The sequence below is a fragment of the Schistocerca americana genome, chromosome 1 (genome assembly GCF_021461395.2).
Source record: "Schistocerca americana isolate TAMUIC-IGC-003095 chromosome 1, iqSchAmer2.1, whole genome shotgun sequence".
In the NCBI taxonomy this organism is placed as follows: Eukaryota; Metazoa; Arthropoda; class Insecta; order Orthoptera; family Acrididae; genus Schistocerca; species Schistocerca americana.
In genome coordinates, this window is record NC_060119.1 from 98,837,934 (window position 1) to 98,860,699 (window position 22,766).

At 43.6% G+C, this 22,766-nt stretch overlaps 1 pseudogene; it reads right to left on the minus strand.

The window, feature by feature from the left end:
* Positions 1-7,279: 7,279 nt before the first annotated feature.
* Positions 7,280-7,397, minus strand: LOC124556983 (annotated as a pseudogene).
* Positions 7,398-22,766: the final 15,369 nt, after the last annotated feature.

A 22,766-nucleotide genomic window follows, 5' to 3' on the forward strand; every position in this document is an offset into this window, starting at 1 on the left:
CCATTTGTAGCCATTCATGGACTTCATGTTGACAAACAGCTATGGAATTTCTATGGAGGACAATGCGCAGTGCCACCGGGCCATACTTGTTCGCGATTGGACAGTTTTAGCGAATCATTTGGCCATCCAGATCACCCAACATTAATCCCATCGAACGTTTGTGCGACATAAGCGAGAGGTCAGTTCGTGCACAGAACCCTGCACCGGCAACACTTTCGCAATCATGGACGGCTGTAGAGGCAGCATGATTCAATATTTCTGCAGGGGACGTCTACCGTTCTACCGACTTGTTACGCTTATTCCAGGTCGAGTTGCTATATTGTGTCGGGCAAATGGAGGTCCGACACACCGACACACTACTAGGAGATATCCCATGACTTGTGACATCTCGTGGTACTCGTATTACGATTTACTTTCAATTTTTAAGTGTAGTCATGTATGTCATTACTTTTTTAAAATTTTTTATTACATTTCTGAAGGAGATAGTAGGCTGTAGAAGAGCATATGCTTTTTAAGCCAATAGTTACAGGTAGCGCTGTTGTGACGTCATTTATTTAGGGCAGTTGGGTACTCACTTAATTCTGCAGGATTTTTAAGTGCACACAGCATTTGTTTTACGGCTGAGGGAAAAACCTCTCGATCGAAAAAACCCCGCCTCGCGCGATTAGCCGCGCGGTCTAAGGTGCTGCAGTCATGGACTGTGCGGCTGGTCCCGGCGGTGGTTCTAGTCCTCCCTCGGGCATGGGTGTGTGTGTGTTTGTCCTTAGGATAATTTAGGTTAAGTAGTGCGTAAGCTTAGGGACTGATGACCTTAGCAGTTAAGTCCCATTTCACACACATTTGAACTTTTCAACTTTTTTTTTTTTTTGAAAAAAAACCGCAGCCTGGATTGGTTGTTCGGCTTGTATACACACATCAAAAAAGTTTTGCATCACCTCGGTTCCGAGAGTTACGGGATCTGTGCAGAAAATTGGAATAGAGATCAACCCAAACATCATTTCCGTCCTTTTTATTGCTCATGAGAACCACATATTGCATGTTGCACCACCATAAAGCGAAACCTTCAGAGATTGCTGCACACACCGTTACCTGTAATACCCAGTAGCATGTCCTCTTGCATTGATGCATGCCTGTATTCGTCGTGGCAAACTATCCAAAAGTTCATGAACGCACTCTGGTCCAGATTGCCCACTCCTTAACGGCGATTCGGCGTGGAACCCTCAGAGTGGTTGGTGGGTCACGTCGTTCATAAACAGCCCTTTTCAATCTATCCCAGGCATGTTCGATAGGGTCCATGTCTGGAGAACATACTGGCCACTCTAGTCGAGCGATGTCGTTATGCTGAAGGAAGTCATTCACGGAATGTGCATGACTGCAGCGCGAATTGTCGTGCATGAATACGTATGCCTCGCCAATATGCTGCCGGTGTGGTTGTACTATCGGTCGGAGGATGGGATTCACGTGTCGTACAGCCATTACGGCGCCTTCCATGACTACTAGCGGCGTACATCGGCTCCATACAGTGCCACCCCAAACCAGCAGGGAACCCCCACCTTGCTGCACTCATTGGACAGTGTGTCTAAGGCATTCAGGCTGACCGGGTTGTCTGGTTGAAGGCATATGCGACACTCAACCGTGAAGAGAACGTGATGCCAATCCTGAGCGGTCCATTCGGCATGTTGTTGGGCCCATCTGCACCGCGCTGCATGGTGTAGTGGTTGCAAAGATGGACCTCGCCATGGACGTCGGGAGTGAAGTTTCGCATCATGCAGCCTATAGCACACAGTTTGAGTAGTAACAGGATGTCTTGTGGCTGCATGAAAAGCATTATTCAACATAGCGGCGTTGCTGTCGGGGTTCCTTCGAGCCATAATCCGTAGGTAGCCGTCATTCACTGCAGTTGGAGCTCTTGGGCGGCCTGAGCGAGGCATGTCATCGACAGTTCCTGTCTCTCTGTGTCTCCTCCATGTCCGAACAACATCGCTTTTGTTCACTCCGAGACGCCTGGACACTTCCCTTGTTGAGGGCCCTTCCTGGCACATTGTAACAATGCGGACGCGATCGAACCGCGATATTGACCGTCTAGGGATGGTTGAACTACAGACTACACGAGCAGTGTACCTCCTTCCTGGTGGAGTGACTGGAACTGATTGGCTGTCGGACCCCCTCCGTCTAATAAGCGCTGCTCATGCACGGTTGTGTACATCCTTGGGCGGGTTTAGTGACATCTCTGAACAGTCAAAGGGACTGTGTCTGTGATACAATATCAACAGTCAACGTCTATCTTCAGGAGTTCTGGGGACCGGGGTGATGCAGAACTTCTTTTCAAGTGTGTATCTTCATTTTACCTCAGTTGTCTTGATTTATTATGTGATCTTGGAATTTTGTTGATGTAAAACATTTTCTTCTAATTCTGTAGAAAACGAGAAACTTGAAAATCTAGTCGACGTAGAGAATATTGTTTTCTGTGGGAATTGACTGAAATAATTTGCTCTTAATTTGTTATTCTATATCAAACTGCTACATCGTACAAAATCACTGTACGTGTTCTCGTTATGTTGACATTTCTTCGTTTTCTAGAGGATCCTGTTGGAGTAATTCGATGTTGGAGTGAATTCGATGCTGATTCAAGAAGAATGTTGTGAGGAAATACATATTTGAATTTCGGAAAATTATGTATGATCGTGCTACAAGAGTGATTTTGTAAGTCCATTATTACATAGTCTGTTGAACCCGAATCTGGTGAAATGCTCTTTTTTCTGTCTAACATGTCTTTGGTTTTAAGCGTTTCGTGAAAGGAGCTGGTTGGGAAACCACAGCGTAATCTGCATCTATTTGAACAACCTCCGGTCAGCAATTTTTTTTTTTTTTTTAGTTTTGTTAGATGACACAATCCATGTTTGAGATCCATAGTCCAGAAAAGATCGGACAAATACTTTGTATGTAGGAAAGGCAACTGGTTGCTCCACTTCACGTGTTCATATTTTATTGGACGTAGTAGATTAAGTCGGGTTTCAGGTTGTTTAATCTTCTCAGTCGTGACCTTCTGCGTGTGTAAGAGTTCATCTAGAGAGATTCCAAGATATTGATATTTTTCGTCGTGTGGCCATAATCACGTCGGAAACCTTTCAACATGAACCACCTGAATACAAACGACACCGAGCGAGGTGGTGCAGTGGTTAGCAGACGGGACCAGCTTGGGGGGGGGGGGGGGGGGGGGGGGCGACGGTTCAAACCCGCGTCCGTCCATCCTGATTTAGGTTTCTGCCATTTCCCTGAATCACTTGAGGCAAATTCAGGGATGACTCCTTTGAAAGGGTACGGCCGATCTCCTTCTCCATCCTTCCCTAATCACATGCGACCGCCGGCCTCGCTGTTAGGTCCCCTCCCATCGAATCAACGAACCAATAGAAATGACGGCTCCTCCAATGGACTGCCCTTTTATATTGCTGCTAAATGTATATGTTCATATCGCATATGTGTGCATATCGCATGTACAGGGTGATCAAAACTTCAGTATAAATTTGAAAACTTAATAAACCACGGAATAACGTAGATAGAGAGGTAAAAATTGCCACACATTTTTGGAATGACATGGGGTTTTACTAGAACAAAAAAAATGTCTCAAAGAGTCCGACAGATGGCTCTGGACAGCAAAACGTCAGTGACTTCGCATGACAATCGTGTATAAAAGGAGCTGTAATGAGAGAGAGAATCAGATGCGCCAGCAGTCGCAGCATGTTGACGTTACCTGAAAAGGCGCTTTTAGTGAAGCTGTGTTATCAGAATGGGGAATGTGCTAGTTCAGCGTTACGAGCCTATCGCCATAGGAAGGGGATTCGAACGGGTAAAGGTCCGTTGACAAATGCAGCTGTGGCGAGAATGATTTCTAATTTCGAAGCCACGGGTTGTTTAGACGATAGACCCCGTAGTGGCCGACCGAGCACAAGGCGTAATGCTGCTGAGACAGTTCAGGACGAAATGGAGACTGTAGCGGGTTCTTTTATGCACGGGAAAATCAACGTTCGTGCAGTCGCACATCGCACCGGCATTCCATACACTGCTGTTTGGTTGGCACTTAGGCGTACCCTCCGATGCTATCCGTACAAAATCCATCGGCATCATGAACTGTTACCTGGCGCTTCTGTGTAGCGGAGGGCATTTGGGGTGTGGGCGTTTGAGAAGATGGCGGAAGATGACGATTGGTTGAGTAACGTGTTGTGGACCGACGAAGCTCATTTCACGGTCCGAGGGTCTGTCAACGGCCACAACTGCAGAATTTGGGCTATCGAAAATCGTAGAATTGTCGTGGAAAGTCCATTGTACGACGAGAAAGTGACGGTATGGGTTGAATTTACCACATCTGCCATTATCGGGCCTTTTTTCTTCGAGGAAATGCGTGAATCTGGTTTTGTAACTGCTACCGTGACGGGTGAGAGGTACACCGATATGTTACAGAATCGCATCATCCCCAGCCTGGCTGCTAAACACCTGCTGGAACGTACAATGTTTATGCACGATGGCGCTCCACCCCATATTGCTAGAAGCGTGAAAGAACTCTTGCGCGCGTCGTTTGTTGATGATCGTGTGCTCAGCCGCCACTTTCGTCATGTTAGGCCTCCCAGGTCCCCAGACTTTGGGGTTACCTATAGTCGCAAGTGTATCGTGATCGACCGACAGCTCTAGGGATGCTGAAAGACAATATTCGACGCCAATGGCTCACCATAACTCCGGATATGCTTTACAGTGCTGTTCACATTATTCCTCAACTACAGCTATTGTTGAGGAATGATGGTGGACATATTGAGCATTTCCTGTAAAGAACATCATCTTTGCTTTGTCTTACTTTGTTATGCTCATTATTGCTATTCTGACCAGATGAAGCGCCATCTGTCGGACATTTTTTGAACTTTTGTATTTTTTCGGTTCTAATAAAACCCCATGTCATTCCAAGCATGTGTGTCAATTTGTACCTCTCTATCTACATTATTCCGTGATTTATTCAGTTTTCAAATGTATACTGACTTTTTGATCACCCGGTATATGCGTGTTGCATATATGAATTCTGTCACCTCAGTGGTCGCGAATGGATTGATGTTTCTTTCCACCTTTTTGGGTGAATTACGTTTCATTTGTTCATGTCGATAGAGAACTTCCATTGTTTACAGCAACCTTTCCTGAGAAAGCCTGCACTTCTCTACAATTTTCTACCGTTACGACTTGTTTATACGCAACAGTTTCATCCGGAAACAGACTCCTGTGCTTCTGCTCTTATATACAAGTTCGTTAAGTATTGTGAACAGTGATGGTTTTGAAACACTCCCTAGAGGTACACGTGATTCAAGTTTCACATTTGAACATAGCTCTCCGTTAAGACCGCAGTGCTGTGTTACACTTTTACTCATGCAGACGGTTACAAAACAGAAACTGAGATGAATTACGAAGTTATACGTTTTCTGCGAAGCGGAGGAATGTTACGCGCCGCAGCAGGGGCAACCACCTCGTCTTTCGAGCTATACTTTGTGACGCAAGTCAAAACGTGCGCCGTTTTCGTATTTAGAAAAGAGCTAAATCTTATTCTCTGCTCCTCCTCTCCGCCGGTAACAGATTTCTGCGAGAGGAAAACGAAGGCACAAAAGCTGCGAGCGGAGACGAGGGGATTCACCCCACTGAGACGGAAGAGCGGCGCAGCGAGACTCGAGGCGTTTTTCCGGACCAGTGCGGTCTTTGGAGCAAACGAGCACCGGCTGGCTGCCTGCCTGCATACCTGGGGCTCGCGGTGCGTACCGAGAATACACCTGCGGGCGCGTTTCTCCGCTTACTGTGCCTTCACGTGGGCTGGCTCTGAAACGCACAGTGGGCGGAGTCGCCTGAAAAGCCACAGCTGCTCGTATTTGCTCAAATTGGTACCCGTTTCTGCGAAGTTTCTCTTTCGTAAGGATTCTACAAATATTTATGTGTCTGCTGAGGCGATAAGTGACAGTGCGGTTCGCCAGAAGCAACGGGAATTGACTCATTTGTAAATAGAAGCAGTCCTTCTCACAAGTTTCTGGAAAGGGCACCTACGTTTCACGTGTTTCTTTATCTCTGATACTACTTGAAATACTATAGCAAGCGAGGAGCTGCGAGATGTAAGGTGTCATGCTACAAAAACATAACTCTTCATCCGATAAAGACTATTTAATAAAAAATTACAATTTCCTTTTTTTCTTGCAAACACGCGAATTTTAAAAATTCCATTTAAATATAAGACAACAAACAAACTCTAAGGAAGAGTCAGTTAATGTCTGGAAGTACTTTAAACACGAACCTCTATCAAAATAATTTCAGGTGCCACATTACGAAGTTCAGGCCTCACCATAACACAACTAAAAAGTTTTTTGGTTAACACCTGTTCCAAATAAAAGTAAGCACTTCGTCATCAGGCCACCGGCGTGTCATCCTCAGATGAGGATGCGGATAGGAGGGGCATGTCGTCAGCACACCGCTCTCCCGGTTGTTATGATTGATTTCCTTTGACCGGATCCGCCACTATTCGGTCGAGTAGCTTCTCAATTGGCATCACGAGGCTGAGTGCACCCCGAAAAATGCCAACAGCGCATGGCCGCCCTGATGGTGACCTATGCAAGTGCCGGCCACGACCGACAGCGCTTAACTTTGGTGATCTGACGGGAACCGGTGTATCCACTGTGGCAAGCCGTTGCCTGTTTCAAATTTAAAAAGTCAGTAATCAGCACATCAACTGCAACCGGTAAGTCCAGCAAATCAGCAACCAATGGGCAATTACATCATATAGACCTGAGGTAAATGAAAAAAAACTATATATCAATCATGTTAGGACGAGTAGAAGTAATATTAGAGTAGATTGTCTCGCTTTTGCAGATGATCAGGCAATTTTAACTATGGATATTACCACAGCTCAAAAACAAATTGAAATTGTTAAAGAAGTTGCGGAAAAAGTCGGATTACAAATATCATTCAAAAAAACGGAATATATGATATATATTAAACAAGCATCAAAGTTTTTGAACACGACAACCAATAAGTTTTTGGTAAACACCTGTTCCAAATAAAAGCAAGCACTCCGTAATCAGGCCACAGGTGGCCCATTGGGACCGTCCGACAGCCGTGTCATCCTCAGCCGAGGATGTAAATAGGAGGGCGTGTGGTCATCACGCCGCTCTTCCGGTCGTTATAATGGTTTTCTTTGACCGAAGCCGCCACTTTTCGGTCGAATAGCTCCTCAGTTGGCATCACAGAACTGAGTGCACCAGAAAAATGGCAACAGCGCATTTCCGCCCGGATGGTCACCCATCCAAGTGCCAGCCACGCCCTGCAGCTGTTAACTTCGGTGATCTGACGGGAACCGGTGTATCCACTGTGGCAAGGTCGTTGCCAATTCCAAAAAAAAAAAAAAAAAAAAAAAAAAAAAAAAAAAAAAAAAAAAAAAAAAAAAAAAAAAAAAAGGGGTCAGTAATCAGTAGATGAAGTGCAACCTGTAAGGCCAGCAAATCAGCAACCAATGGGCAATTCCAACATACAGACCCGAGGTAAATGAAAAAAAAAAATTATATATCAATCATGTTACGACGAGTGGAAGTAATATTAGAGTAGGTTGTCCTGCTTTTGCAGATGATCAGGTAATTATAACTAAGGATATTACCACAGCTCAAAAACAAATTGAAATTGTTAAAGAAGTTGCGGAAAAAGTAGGATTACAAATATCGTTGGAAAAAACGAAATATATGTTATATAAAAAACAAGCATCAAAGTTTTTGAACACGACATATGGAAAAATAAAAAGGGTTTCTCAGTTTAAATACTTGGGGGAAACCATACAAGGAAATTGTCTGGAAAAAGCTGCAAAAGAAGGTTGCTGTCAAAAACTGGCAATTGCATTCAGATCGAGACAAAACGTTTATAACAAAAAATCACTTTCTAAATTCAGTAAACTTGGGCATCACAGCACTGCAATCAAACCTTAATGTCTTTATTGAGCAGAAACTATAGTTTTACATAGAAAGAGACATAATTGAATAAATTCAATAGAAAGGAAGAAAGACTATTAGGAAAATATTAGGCCCCAAAGTGACTGATGGAAAAACTTATAGACAGAGAAGTAATAAGGAAATAGAAGAAAGCACAGAAGTACATGGCGACATCAGAAAACGAAGACTTAAAATTTATGGGCACATTAAAAGAATGGCACCCACTAGATTGACAAAACAAATAGTAGAATGCTACGAAAACGGAAGTAAGGCCAAATCGTTGCGAATTAAATGGATCTCTGCGATTAGGGATGATCTGAAAGTAGCCTGCATAACTCAGTCAGACAAAAGATATTTGCGTGGAAAGTTGGTCAGAGAGTAATTAGGAAACAGACTGGAACAACGTTGTCTGATGAAAGAAAGAGACTTCATTCAGAAAGGATGAAACAAATATGGACACAAAGGAAGAACAACCATCAAAAGCGACGTTGATTGTTAGTATCTCGCGTGGGCCTATTGGGCCAATACGTGATTAACATGAGTAAAATTTAAACAACAGTAACGTCCAAAAGGCATGAAGTAAACTAAAAAGCAAAAAAAAAAAAAAATGATTCAAATGGCTCTGAGCACTATGGGACTCAACTGCTGTGGTCATCAGTCTCCTAGAACTTAGAACTACTTAAACATAACTAACCTAAGGACATCACACACACCCATGCCCGAGGCAGGTTTCGAACCTGTGACCGTAGCAGCAGCGCGGCTCCGGACTGGAGCGCCTAGAACCGCACGGCCACCGCGGCCGGCCACTAAAAAGCAGTTAAATTAAATTAATCCAGAGTACAAAATTAAATTACACAAAGGCGTCACAAACACTGATAATTTAAAAGAACTGAGTTCAAACCAGCTAAACAAGAATGAGTGTGGCATGAAACGGAAAAACCTTTACCAACGTAAGTTAGCCATCAGTAAAATATAAAATCATATTAACTCAACCCTAAAATGATAATATAAGATTCACAGACGAGAGCACGAAATATTCGTGCCGTCTGTGTACTACTGATCTCACCAAGCAAGTCTAACGAGCGTCAATAACTACCATTCAAAGATTCCACCTTGCCCGTCAGTTCTGTGGCCTCAAATAGCAGATTAAGGGGAATTAGAATGGGAAAAATATATTTTTTCACATTTTGAGATTTTTATCTCATTATAAAATTTACAACTTTCCGAATAAAATGATATATACATATATTTTACTTTATTTTTTAAAAAATGTTATCTACACCGGTTGAAAATGTTAAAATTTTTACGTGCGTTACTTCAAGATCTAATAAAATCGGTTTTTTTTTTTTATATAGAAGGCTGCGGATTGCTGTGTTATGAAGGTTAAATTACGTGTTCGTATTGGTAGCACTGTCAAAAACAGTATCGTATCGTTTCATAGTATAAACACGCGTTGTATGTCGATGGTGGTTAAACCATAAGAGGCAGGCTGACAGGCAAAATGATTGATGAACTACAGCAGTTTTATGGGGTGGCCATTGGAAATGATACTGAGGATTTGTTGAAAATGAAACAGGCAGTATGGGCTACCTTCTTCCACAGACTGTCAACTGATGAAAAACCAGTACACCACCTTTGCCCTCCTGGACCTCATTCACTGTGCAATTACAGCAATGCCCAGTACTCAAACAGTTCATACAGCCATACACATCCCATCGCAGCAGCAGTCATGGATATCATAAAATCTATTTACAGAGACCAGGCAAATCCTGGATTACTGAAGAAGTGTCTGCATGGTCAGACTCAGAATCCCAATGTGTCGTTCAATAATCTTATATGGACTCGCCTACCAAAAGATGTTTTTGTTGGAATGAAGACACTGAAGTGGGGAGTCAGTGATGCTGTTATTGCTTTTAATGATGGCATGATGCCATCTTTGGTACGGTGAAAGTGCTACAGCATATGGGAATTAATCCTGGAGCAAACTGCATCAGAGAACTTGAACGGATGGACAAGGTTCGCACTGATAAAGCAGAGTACGCAGCACAGTCGGCCAGTAAGGACACCAGAAATAAGAAAAGAAGAAAAAACTCGGAAAAAGATCAAGAGGATGACGTACAGTATAACCCGCCAGGGTAGCCGAGAGCGCTAACGCGCTGCTTCCTGGACTCGGGAAGGCGCGCCGGCCCTGGATCGAATCCGCCCGGCGGATTAACGACGACGGCCGGTGTGCCGGGCAGCCTGGATGTGGTTTTTAGGCGGTTTTCCACATCCTACGAGGTGAATACACGGCTGGTCCCCACGTCCCGCCTCAGTTACACGACTCGCAGACGTTTGAAACACATTCACGCTGTTTCACGATTTACACTACATTTAGTCAGCTGGGGTACACTAATTCCGTCCCAGGGGGTATGGGGTGGCGGCAGGAAGGGCATCCGCCCCCCCCCCCCCTTAACATTCCCATGCCAAAACCGATTAACCATGGCCAACCCTGCGAAACCGCGGGACAAAGCGCAAGTCATAGAATAAAACAAAAGGATGATGTACAGTATTGATGCAGGGTGCTTCTGAGTGACTAAAAATAAAAAATTAAGCATATTTTAAGTGAGGTACAGTCTTTTGAAACTTCAGAAGCAGTTCCTGAAAATTTACATTTTCTGTAGCATTTTTCCCTAAATCTCTGAAACCACTTGGAGTAGACTATTCAAGTTTTCAGGGAGTAATAACATACATATCCCGAGTCTACTTAACTAAAAGAAGAACATTATGTTACGTGTAAAAAAATTATTTGGGATAACGTAAAAAAAAATTAACTGTGTAATTAAAAAATTGTACTTCTGAAAGCAGCGGTTGAAATGCAATTATTGTCATTCAGCAGATTCAGAACAGACAGTTTAATGTCCTGTAAAAGTTTCATGTTAATGGCTACAGCACCTCCTGAATGAAATGATCGTATGGCATTGCTGGCCGGAAGGCCCCATGTGGGGAAGTTCGGCCGCCGTATTGCAAGTCCCTTTTAGTTGACGCCACTTCTGCGACTTGCGAGTCAATGATGATGAAACGATGATGAAAAACACGCAACACCCAGCCATCACGAGGAAGACAAAATTCCTTAGCCCGCCCAGAATCGAACCCGGGACCCCGTGCGCGGGAAGCGAGAACGCTACCGCAAGACCACGAGCTGCAGACTGAATTACGCGACTTAGACGAAATTTCTAGTTGTTTCTAGCTGTAAATGCAGAAATATGTGAGTTAATGCCGATGTGTATGAAAAACAAACCTGTAATGTACGGATACAGTATTAGTAGTGTTCTGTGTGATACTGTCACGTCATTTAAATATCTGTGCTTAACGTTGCAAAGTGATATGAGGTGGAACGAGCACGTGAGAAGTGTGGTAGGGAAGGCGAATGGTGGACTTCGGTTTATTGGGAGAAGTTTAGGAAAGAGTGCTTCACATGTAAAGGAGTCCGCATATAGGACGCTGGTGCGATCTGTTCTTGAGTAGTGCCCGAGTGTTTGGGATTCGTACCAGAAGAGGACTGCTCGATTTTTTACCGGTAGGTTCGAACAAAACGTGTGTTATGAAGATGCTTTGGGAATTAAAACGGGAATCCCTGGAGAGAAGGTGCCGTTCTTTTCGAGAAAACTGTTGAGACAATTTAGAGTACCGGCACTTGGAGATGACTGCCGAATGATTCTATTGCCGCCAACATACATTGCGCCTAAGGACCACGAAGGTAAGATACGAGGAATTACAGCTCATACGGAGGCGCATAGACAGTCGTTTTTCCCTCGCTCTATTTGCGAGTGGAACAGCAAAGAAAATGACAAGTAGTGGTAGAGCGTACCCTCTGCCATGCACCGTACTGTGGCTTGCGGAGTGTCTATGTAGATGTGGTTGTAGATTTAGACTGCATCAAAATATTGTACATCACCGGCTATCCTCGATAGCATTTCGCCAAATGACGTTTTACCTGTGTTTTGCTGCAAAATTGTGCGATGCGACAGAACCTTTTATGAATATAAACCAAGTCTGATTTTATGTAGAAACCTTAAAACAACGACATAACGTGTACAAGATGCTGAGGATATTACTGCTTCCCTGTTTTTGCAATATTACCTCAGCACATTATAAATCATCACCTATAAAATATCAGAAGTAGCTCATATATATACTAAATTATCGTGTACGCCTTCCTATCCTTCCTCGAAATTTATTTGCTATCTAAATTTTCTTTTGCCTTTCCTTTTATACATATTATGAAAATGCTAGTAAACACAATATACTGAGCATAATTTCTGCTTATTTGCAAGGTACGAGTAGCGTGAAAATTGAATATAAAGGAAGGTTACCACAAAGGGCTGGATCCCTATGCCCTCGGATTATTTTTCTCTACTCTCTGCGCTGCACCAATTACTGCGTGGGAGCTACGCTCACGTAAAAGGCTCACGCATCTCCCGACCTGCGTCGGAGATGCTATTTTTTGTAACCACTTGCTCATCCAGTGCTCTCACTTCTGTCACTTTCGTTCCTGCAGATGCCCGAAATATACGATAAATATGGACGAAATCGGTGATGAGGAGTAGGGGCGGCCTCTTCGTAAGGACGTGCTTATGAGGACCATAGTTAAATAGGCGCAGCTGCAGCCAAAGAGGTTATACGGCGCTTTCGATTGTACATCGAAACAGCGCACTAGCCACTACTGCCATCGTATTTGTATCTACATTAGAGAAAAATTTTGAGCTATAACCAGGAAAAAGAAAGATCTTGTCACATAAGAAGGACAGAGCACAATACATCTGCATGTTTTTAATGCAGTTACGAAATGTCTGTTACTCCTGTTCATGGCGATTATACACTATAAGAAATCGTTCCATTCTGTCTCAATAAAATCTGTTCTGGCAGCAACTGAGGATCTTTCCTTTTTAGTCATCAGTCTTCTGATTGGTTTGTTGCTGCTCGCCAGGAATTCCTCTACTGTACCAATTTCTTCATCTCAGAATAGCACTTGCAACCTACGTCAGTAATGATTTGCTTGACGTATTACAACCTCTGTTTACCTCTACAGATCCCTCTAGTACCATGGATGTTATTCCGTGATGTCTTAACAGACGTCCTATGGTCTTGTCCCTTCTTCTTGTCAGTGTTTTCCTTACATTCCTTTCCTCTCCGATTCTGAGCATAACATCCTCATTCCTTACGTCATCAGTCCACCTAATTTTCAACATTCGTACGTAGCACCACATCTCAAATGCTTCCATTCTATGCTGTTCTGGGTTTCCCAAGGTCCCTGTTTTAGTACTATACAATGCCTTGCTCAGAACGAACATTCTCAGCAATTTCTTTCTGAAATTAAGGCCAATGTTCGATACTAGTGAACTTCTCTTGGTCAGGAATGCTCTGTTTGCCAGTGCTAGTCTGCTTTTTATGTCCTTGCTCCGTCCGTCATTGGTTATTATGCTGCCTAGGTAGCAGAATTCCTCCACTTCACCTACTTCGTTATCACCAATTCTGATGTGAACTTTATCACTGTTCTCATTTCTGCTAATTCTCATTGATCCTGTCTTTCTTCAATTTACTCTCAGTAAATATTCTGTACTCATTAGACTGTACATTCCATTCAGATCCTGTAATTCTTCTTGACTTTCGCTGATAATAGCAATGTTGTCAGTGGATTTTAACACTGATATTCTTGCACCTAGAATTTTAATTTTACTCTTCAACTTTTCACTTATTTCTGTCACAGCTTCTTCAACTTATAGATTGAAGAGTAGGGCCAGAAGTCTACATCCCTGTCTTACACTCTTTTTAATCCGAGCACTTCGCTCTTGGTCTTCCACTCTTATTATTCCCTCCTGGCTCTTGTACATATAGTGCATTACCCATCTTTCCCTATAGCCTACCCCTATTTTCCTCAGAATTCTTCTGTATGTTTTTTATCTCAACAACTTGAGTGCGTGATAGGTTAAGCTAATAGTGCAATAATTCTCACACTTGTCAACTGTTGCATTCTTCTGAATTTTGTTGTTGATATTTTTCCGAAAGCCAGATAGTATTTCATCAGACTCATACATTCTACACAACAACATGGATAGTCTTTTTGTTGCCACTTCTCCTAATGATTTTAGAAATTCTAATGGAATTTTGTCTATCGTTGCTGCCATATTTGATTTTAGGTCTTCCTAAGGTCTTTTAAATTCTGATTCTATTAGTGGATCCCCTATCTCTTCTGTATCGACTACACCTTCTTCTTCTACCACGTCATCAGACAAGATTCCCCCTCATAGAGGTCTTCAGTGTTCTTTTTCCACCTTTCCATTCTTTACTCTGCTTTCAACAGTGGAATTCCCAATGCACACGTAATGATACCGCCCTACTAAACAACACACTACTGGCTTTATTTGGATGTAGACAACAGCAAAACACACTAAAACAGTATCTGCTCTTACAAAACAATAACTAAACGTAAGATACATGATGGCAAAGGCGTATCAAAGAAAGTTAAGGGTCACAGTGAGACACACAATTTTCTTGCACTCGAATGTTTTGCTTCACCATTCAACTCGAGTAGCATATCTTTATACTCACCGATATTGTTTTACAATATAAAACGGGGGCATGGGTTGGAAGAGTTCGTATATAGTTATTAGTGAGCGCGTACGGATCATTCAGTAGATTTGGTACATTAATGACGGTTTAAGTATTCTTAATTGTATGTAAGAAAATTCACGCCAGCAACAGGAATATACATGTGGAATTCGTGCGGTTCTGGGAGCTGCAGTCCGGAGCCGCGGGACTGCTACGGTCGCAGGTTCGAATCCTGCCTCGGGCATGGATGTGTGTGATGTCCTTAGGTTAGTTAGGTTTAAGTAGTTCTGAGTTCTAGGGGACTGATGACCTGAGATGTTAAGTCCCATAGTGCTTAGATCCATTTGAACATGTGCAATTAGGTTAAATTTGTTATGTGCAAGGGCTAGAACGAGACAAAGCCCATTACATGTTCACAAAGGTATCTGCTCATTTATTTTGACGAAAGAGCAGCGAATGGGAATGTAGAAATCTGAGTTTTGGTCATTAACAGCGACAGAAGTCCATCAGTCGTTTCCACGAACTGCTTAGTGAAAGAACACTATTACCGTATACCTGAGTCGTACGACTAGCAACAAAGAAATATAACCGTTTTAAAATCTCCGCAGGGTTAAGTCGCAAAATGTCGTAGAGCCAGAATAAACCTTGGAACCACTTCTGATTCTACATATACTTTCTCAGTTGTAAATGCTCTGCTCTTTAGTTAAATGATTGCTGCTTTCGCTCCACAGTGTAAGTATGTGAATATATACTTACGTTACAAAAGTATTAACGTCTTATGCCTGCACAACGTTTGTTTACTGACTCATATTCAAATGCCCTGTTGTCATTAACGACTTATTCTGCACAGCTAAGAGCAAATTGTCTTTTCTGAGAAGTAGGTGCCTTCCCAGATGTTGCCGCAGCTACTTTTTTTTATGGTGAACCGTAGTTCCAGGCACACATTGGAATGATTCATGGCCGCAGTCCGGGTTAGAAACAGCAGCCGTGTTCGGATGTTGTTAAGAAAAAGCTGAAACTTACCTAGAATGCCTTCCAAGTTACGAATTTTGAAATAACATGTAGTCAAGCGCACAGAATTGTTCTAGACTGCTTGTGGCTAACAATGAAAGTACAGCCAAATGAGCAAAGCTTTACGTTAGGGAACTTGGATTGGAAAGAAACGCAAGCTATGTAAAAAAAAAAGATGTCTCAGTTTAATCTCAGTCTGCTTATTATTGCGACAACAACAAGGAAAACGATCGAAATTATACAAATTCAGTTGTATGCTAGATTTTCCAGAGAGACTTACAATGTATTTGGAACATAATGCTTCAAATGCATACGGAGCACCAATTAGACGTTATTCCCATAATGTGATTTTCACTCTGCAGCGGCGTGTGCGCTCATATGAAACTTCCTGACAGATTAAAACTCTGTGCCGGACCGAGACTCGAACTCAGGACCTTTGCCTTTTGCGGACAAGTGCTCTACCAACTGAGCTACCCAAGCGCGACTCACGACCTGTCCTCACAGCTTCATTTCTGCCAGTACCTCGTCTCCTACCTTCCGAACTTCACAGAAGCTCTTTTGCGAACCTTGCAGGACTCAAAAAGGCTCAAATGGCTCTGAGCACTATGGGACTCAACTGCTGTGGTCATAAGTCCCCTAGAACTTAGAACTACTTAAACCTAACTAACCTAAGGGCATCACACACATCCATGCCCGAGGCAGGATTCGAACCTGCGACCGTAGCGGTCGCGCTGTTCCAGACTGTAGCGCCTTTAACCGCTCGGCCACCCCGGCCGGCCTTGCAGGACTAGCACCCCCTTTCTTCCAGGAGTGCTAGTTCTGCAAGGTTCGCAGAAAAGGAGGAGATGGACAGAGAAAGCAAAGAGGAACACAGAGCGAGGGAGAGGGAGAAATGGTCACTGAGAGGGGAAAGGAGGAGACTGACACAAGAGGTGAAGGAGGAGATAGAGAGAGGGAGGAGGAGAAATGGGCACTGAGGCGGGAGGGAGGAGTTGGACAGAAAGAGGCTGAGGAGAAGATGGACTGAGTGTTGGATGGGAATAGATGGACAGAGAGATGGAGAGGAGGAGAAGGGCGGAGAAAGGAAAGAAGAGGTGACTATCGGAAAAAGAGGGGAGAAAAGGAGATGGACTAAGTGAAGGGTGAGAGGAGATGGGCAGAGAGATGGGGAAGGAGTGCTCAGGAAGGATATCATAAATTTGGATGTAATCGGCGATGACGAGTAGGTGCGACCGCCTGGTGAACCGCGTTGTGTTGGCACAGCGTCACTGGCCGAGCACACGTTACGGCTCGCTGCCCTCGGCTGCCATACCCTTTGTGCAGCTGGGCGCGCTGTACAGACTTCGTGGCCCCTGGTACCAGGTGATGCAGCAGCGGCCGCCGTCTCTCGGTCGACACGCCACGCCACACCTCGGCTCGCAGTAACGGAGAGCGCGCGCGCCTTTCAGAGCGTAACACGATTCGCCAGGCCAGCCAGGGGCGCCGCCGCACACCCTGCTTGCCGGCCGTAATTAGCTGCCGGCGCTGCTGCTCTCCCTGCCGCAACGCCACAGGCTGCGCCGATCCTCCGCCCGTGCAGCGTTAAGACCTCTGGCGTTGGCACACTTCCGCCGCTCAGCGAAACGGCGGGGCACCTCTTTCCGCCCTCTGCTCTCACGCACTTCACCTGTCGTTCCACCAGAATTCTCTTCTGTGATGTTCAGTGTCTCAGTCTGTTTACTAAAATGGCTAAGACGGTCACATAATTCTAGATGCAAGTTGCTTGTCTACCGACTTCCAAGGGGAACAAAAATTTAGATTTCGGTACTTCATGTTATTAAAGCGCGAATTTAAAAATTAAAAATGCTGTCATAATCTACTAATTACTAGGTATAACCTTACGGTAAAGGTTAAACACAGTAAGTGAAGTCTTAAAGCTAGAAACTGTGTGATATACTAAGGCAACATACCTCACGGAGCGGAAATAACACAGACTATATTCACCCAGTATTTGACTACGATACCACTTAACTTCCAAAAGAAACTTCACACGTAACATCAAAATGTTTCGAAATTTTTTCCCACTGACAACCCCATACAAAGTAGTGAAAGTAAAAGGCCTCTACCACCAACTACATTTTCACTGCTCATACAGCAGAACGTCAGCATGACGAATGATGTTTTATTTGTCAGTTCCTTACCACTAACTCTATTCTCTACACATTTTCGCACACAGATTCCATATATACGACTGAATGTACCTTAAAGATTATATCACTACACTACATATAGTTCAGAACATATTACGTCATAGACCTTACTTCAAAAAATGGTTCAAATGAGCACTAAGGGACTTAAGAAATGGTTCAAATGGCTCTGAACACTATGGCACTTAAGATCTGTGGTCATCAGTCCCCTAGAACTTAGAACTACGTAAACCTAACTAACCTAAGGACATCACACACAGCCATGCCCGAGGCAAGATTCGAACCTGCGACAGTAGCCGTCGCGCGGTTCCAGACTGAAGCGCCTAGAACCGCTCGGCCACACCTGCCGGCCGCATACTTTGAAATGCATAATTACGGGTTTTGTGCCTTCAGTCACATAGGTGGTACATGCTAAACGACAGATGTACATCACAGATTAACTCATATCTAATCTAACCTGACAAAATGGCTCTGAGCTCTATGCGACAACTTCTGACGTCATCAGTCTGTAATCTGATATTTGAAACTATTTTCTACATGAGAGTTCGATTCTTTAGAGGATCGGAGGTAGGGGGCGTGCTGGTCGGAAAATATGAGAACACGTATGATCAATGCTGTTGCTGTGAAAAGAAATATTCTGCACAGCCAAGAAATGTAAATATCCATCTTGGATATGCAAGGTGTACCATTTGTTTTCACTCATCTATGAAGAATGAAAGCTAGCAGAACGGTAATGGCAGTAATGTCTTCTTCTTTACAGTCGCAGTACAGTAGCACAGTACAGTAGTATTTTTAAACGATATTCAAAATTTTGACCTTGTCTTCGTTGGTCTACGTTTTGCGCACAAAAAATTCCGAATGAAGAGGGCTGACTTAGTGATAAGTGCGTATTTTCCTCGAATTTTCATTTGTTTACCGTCAAAATCCAGCAAGTGGACGAATTACGTTGCCCTGGGACCCTAAACAGTGTATTGCTGCAGGAAAGTCAAACACAGTTTTGTACTACGTTTTTTTAACGTTGTGTTTATGTGAATGGTACATCGTGATAAGTCTCTAACAGGTCTTGAAGACAGGAACTAGATTATCGAATAAAAGATACAGGACACTGTTTAGAAAAGACGTACTGTTGATCGTATCTTAGTAACGAATAAAGATAAAAGAATGGCAGTCATTAAAATGAGTGCTGCTAAATTGCTGAATTGGCCGCTAAATGAAATGGCACTAGTTAAAAAACCAGTGGCTTTATCTGACGCGCTTCGGGAGATAAACATCATTAGTCTGGAAAAAAATGCAAATGACAGAAAATATATAAAGATATACGGAGCAACGTGAAAACAGTGCAAGCATTACTAAATTTCGTCATATTTAGAGCTGACACGCACACCATGATCATCTAGGTATTCAGATGTATAAAGACACGTTGTAACTGATACAGCTGTCATGATAGACTAATTTCAAAACTACATCATGCTTCCTAGGTAGGCAATTTACGCCAGGGGAGGGCAGCGAAGCATACATAGTTAGTGCCAGAGAACGGCGAAAAGAGAATTTTAATTTTTTGACTTAATTACGTAAAAATCGTTGATTGTAAAACACAACTTTCAGCAAGATATAAAAAGCAAGAAAGTTAAACAAAACGCCGTGAAACGAACGTAACTTTGTAATGCTTGCATTCTTGTCATGTTGCTCTGTATACCTTTGTATATTTTCTGTCATTTCTATTTTAGTTTCTAGACTATCTGATGATGGTTATCTCCCGAAATGCGTCAAATAAAGTCATTAGTTTTTTTATCTAGTGGTATTTCATTTAGCAACCAATTCAGCAATTTTGTAACAGTTGTCTTAATTTGCTGGCCGAGGGGCTCTAGGCGCTTCAGTCTGGAACCGCGGGACCGATACGGTCGCAGGTTAGAATCCTGCCTCGGGCATGGATGTGTGTGATGTCCTTAGGTTAGTTAGGTTTAAGTAGATCTAAGTTTTAGGGGACTGATGACCTCAGATGTTAAGTCCCATAGTGCTCAGAGCCATTTGAACCATTTTTTTCTTAATCTGCAGTATAGCTGAATTCTTCCTCAGTGACTTTCTGCCACATTTACAATGGCAGTCATGACAATGTTCTCCTGGTAGCTAATCAATAGTTGCTTGATACTTTACTGATTTTTCTTCCCGACAAAAAGTTAGGCTATTGGAGGTTGTCACCATAGATGGGACACCTTGTATAAGTGGTGAGTCGCGTAAGATGTAACATGCCTCTGACATTAGGTGACCAAAACTTTCCGTTCACCCCTATATAAGTGTAATTCACCACTACACGCTTCAAGAAACTTAGTCGCCAGGATAAAAGGAGGTGGGGAGTATTATGTTGCCAGAGACCAGCAGCAACAGCAAAGTAGGACGGTCATGGGTTCCGAATTGCTAGTAGCCGTCCAGATATCACAATGACTCTGTGTAAAAACAAAACTCCGTCCGAAAGACCTTGGAAGGCCCAACGGTACCGACCGGCCGCCATGTCATCCTCATCCCACACCGGTTGCTGGATGCGGATGTAGAGGGGCTTGTGGTTAGCACACCGCTCTCTCGGCCGTGTGTCAGTTTCCGAGACCGGAGCCGCTACTTCTCAATCAAGTAGCTCCTCAGTTTGCTCGCAAGGGCTGAGTGCACCCCGCTTGCCAACAGCGCTCGGCAGACCAGATGGTCACCCAGCCCGACAGCGCTTAACTTCGGTGATCTGACGGGAACCGATGTTACCCTGTGAGGAGATACAAGATAGTTAAAATTTGTAGTCAGTGTGATGAATGGCAGCTGGCTCTAAATGTAGAAATGTATGAGTTATTGCGGAACTGTAGGGAAAACAAACCTGTAATTTTCGGATACAGGGTATCGTTGCAAAGCGATATAAAATGTAAATAGCATGTGAGGATTGCGATAGGAAATGCGAATGGTTGACATCAGTTTATTCAGATAATTTCAGAAAATGTTGTTAATCTGTAAAGCAGATCGCCAGTGCGCCCTGTTCTTGAATACTGGTCAAGTGTTTGGGATTCGGACCAGGTAGGATTGAAGAAAGACATCGAAGCAGTTCAGAGCAGGACGGTAGATTCGAACAACACATGTTTCACGGAGATACTTCGAGAATTCAAATAGGAATTCTTAGATTCTTTACGAGGAAAACTGTTGAGATAATTTCGGGGACCGGCATTAAAGCTGACCGCCGATATTACTGCTTCCAAAATACACTGCGCGTAAGGGCCACAAAGATAATATTTAAGAAATTAGAGCTCATATGGAGGCCTACAGCTGGTAGTATTTCCCTCACTCTCTTTGCGAGTGGAGTAGGAAAAGAAATGGCTAGTAGTGCTACAGAGTACCTTCCTCCACGAGCCGTATAGTGGCTTCCGGAGTATCTCTGTAGATGCAGATGTTAAGTTATCACTGGGATCACTGGGAAGGCGACAGAGATGCCTCGTACTCCTGTGAGACAACGATGTCATCGCCAGACTGAGTTGGGAAGTACTGTGTTCGACTTCGACTTGGCTACAGAGTGGTGCAACACCTGTCGTCGTAGGAAAGCTGGACAGGAGCACAAGAAGACTAGCGAAGAAGTTAACACAGTGAACAGACGATTTACTTAATGAGCTGTGCCTGGCTCGCGTCATGCCTTGTTTTTTTTTTTATCATTGGTTGCAGTCCAGTGGTGTCTTCTCTCCGTGAGTGGCAGCAGCAGCGTGTATCGATACGAGTATTGCTGTACTATCTTTGGTGTGGCGGATATATTTTCCGGTTGTGCTGTGTGAGGCAGTCGGTCGGTTGGGGCAGAGCAGCGAGGAAGTCTCCGTGGCGCCTAGTCAGGCCTGAGCCGCCGGCAGCGTGCACGCACGGTTGGAGTTGTGAGGTGCTTCTTGTGAGGCTTACGAAGTTCGTCGCCCACTGATCCTGGACACTAATCTTGAGTGCTCACTTAACCTACAATCAAGCCTCAACTGCTATCACATTTCTTCCTTAAATCCTCGTTGTCAGTTTCTGGGAGATTCCCGCGAGCAACAACGTGTGTGCATTGAAGTCAGCTAGAATTGCGGCCATCTTCCTGTGTGGTGTTTAATTTAATTCATTCCTTCATTTATGAAGGGTACCAGCGGTTTCTTCTGCCTTGTGGCCGTTGACGTTCCGTTGATCTGCCTTTGTTGTTGACATACTTTTGGCAGTGTATTTTCGTCGTCGTATTGATGCTTTCCAGCAAGGCGTGTAGTTCGACAGCTGAGGTGTTGTTGGTAGTTTTGGGCGTTTATTCTGAGTTGGCTGGATTGGGCACCAGTATCCAGAACCTTGTGCTATTGACATCTTGTTGTCGATTTGCTGGTGAGGTGGAACACAACTGATCGCGTTGTTTGGTTTGTCAGCTGGCTTTCGGTTGGGTTGCCTTCCAATTAAGAGGTTGTCGGTCTGGCTGCCTGTCTCACCTAAAAGTGCTATAGTGTTACCTTCGCAGGCCGATCCTTGGAAACTTCTGAGCGCCACTCCTTGTGTTTTGCATAGTGATTTCCTTTTTAGTCTTAAGTACTCTGTGCGGCCTTCGGTCAAGTTTCCAGCCTTTTAAAATCAAAAGTAGAAAATATTTGTCTAGGCCTTGAGCCATAAGAAATATTTTCTAGTTTGTATGTGGCCTTCAGCCGAGTTTTCCAGCTTAAATTAAAAATTGGAAATTTCTTTTTCTGGGCTTTAAGCCGTGAGATTGTTTGGGTTTCGTATGTGGCCTTCAGCCGAGAGTTATGTGAAGCATTTTAGTTGAAATTTAGAAGCTCTTCCCTTTAAGCCTTAAGCTTTAAGATTGTTCTCTGCATGGTGTGCGGCTTCAGCCGAGTTTTAATCTCTCTTAAACTAAAAATTCAAAATCCTTATCTTGCCTTTAAATCATAAGGTTGTTATTCTTTAGTGTGAGGCCTTCAGCTGAGTTTTACACAAAGTATTTTAACATAAGGCCTTCAGCCTTTTC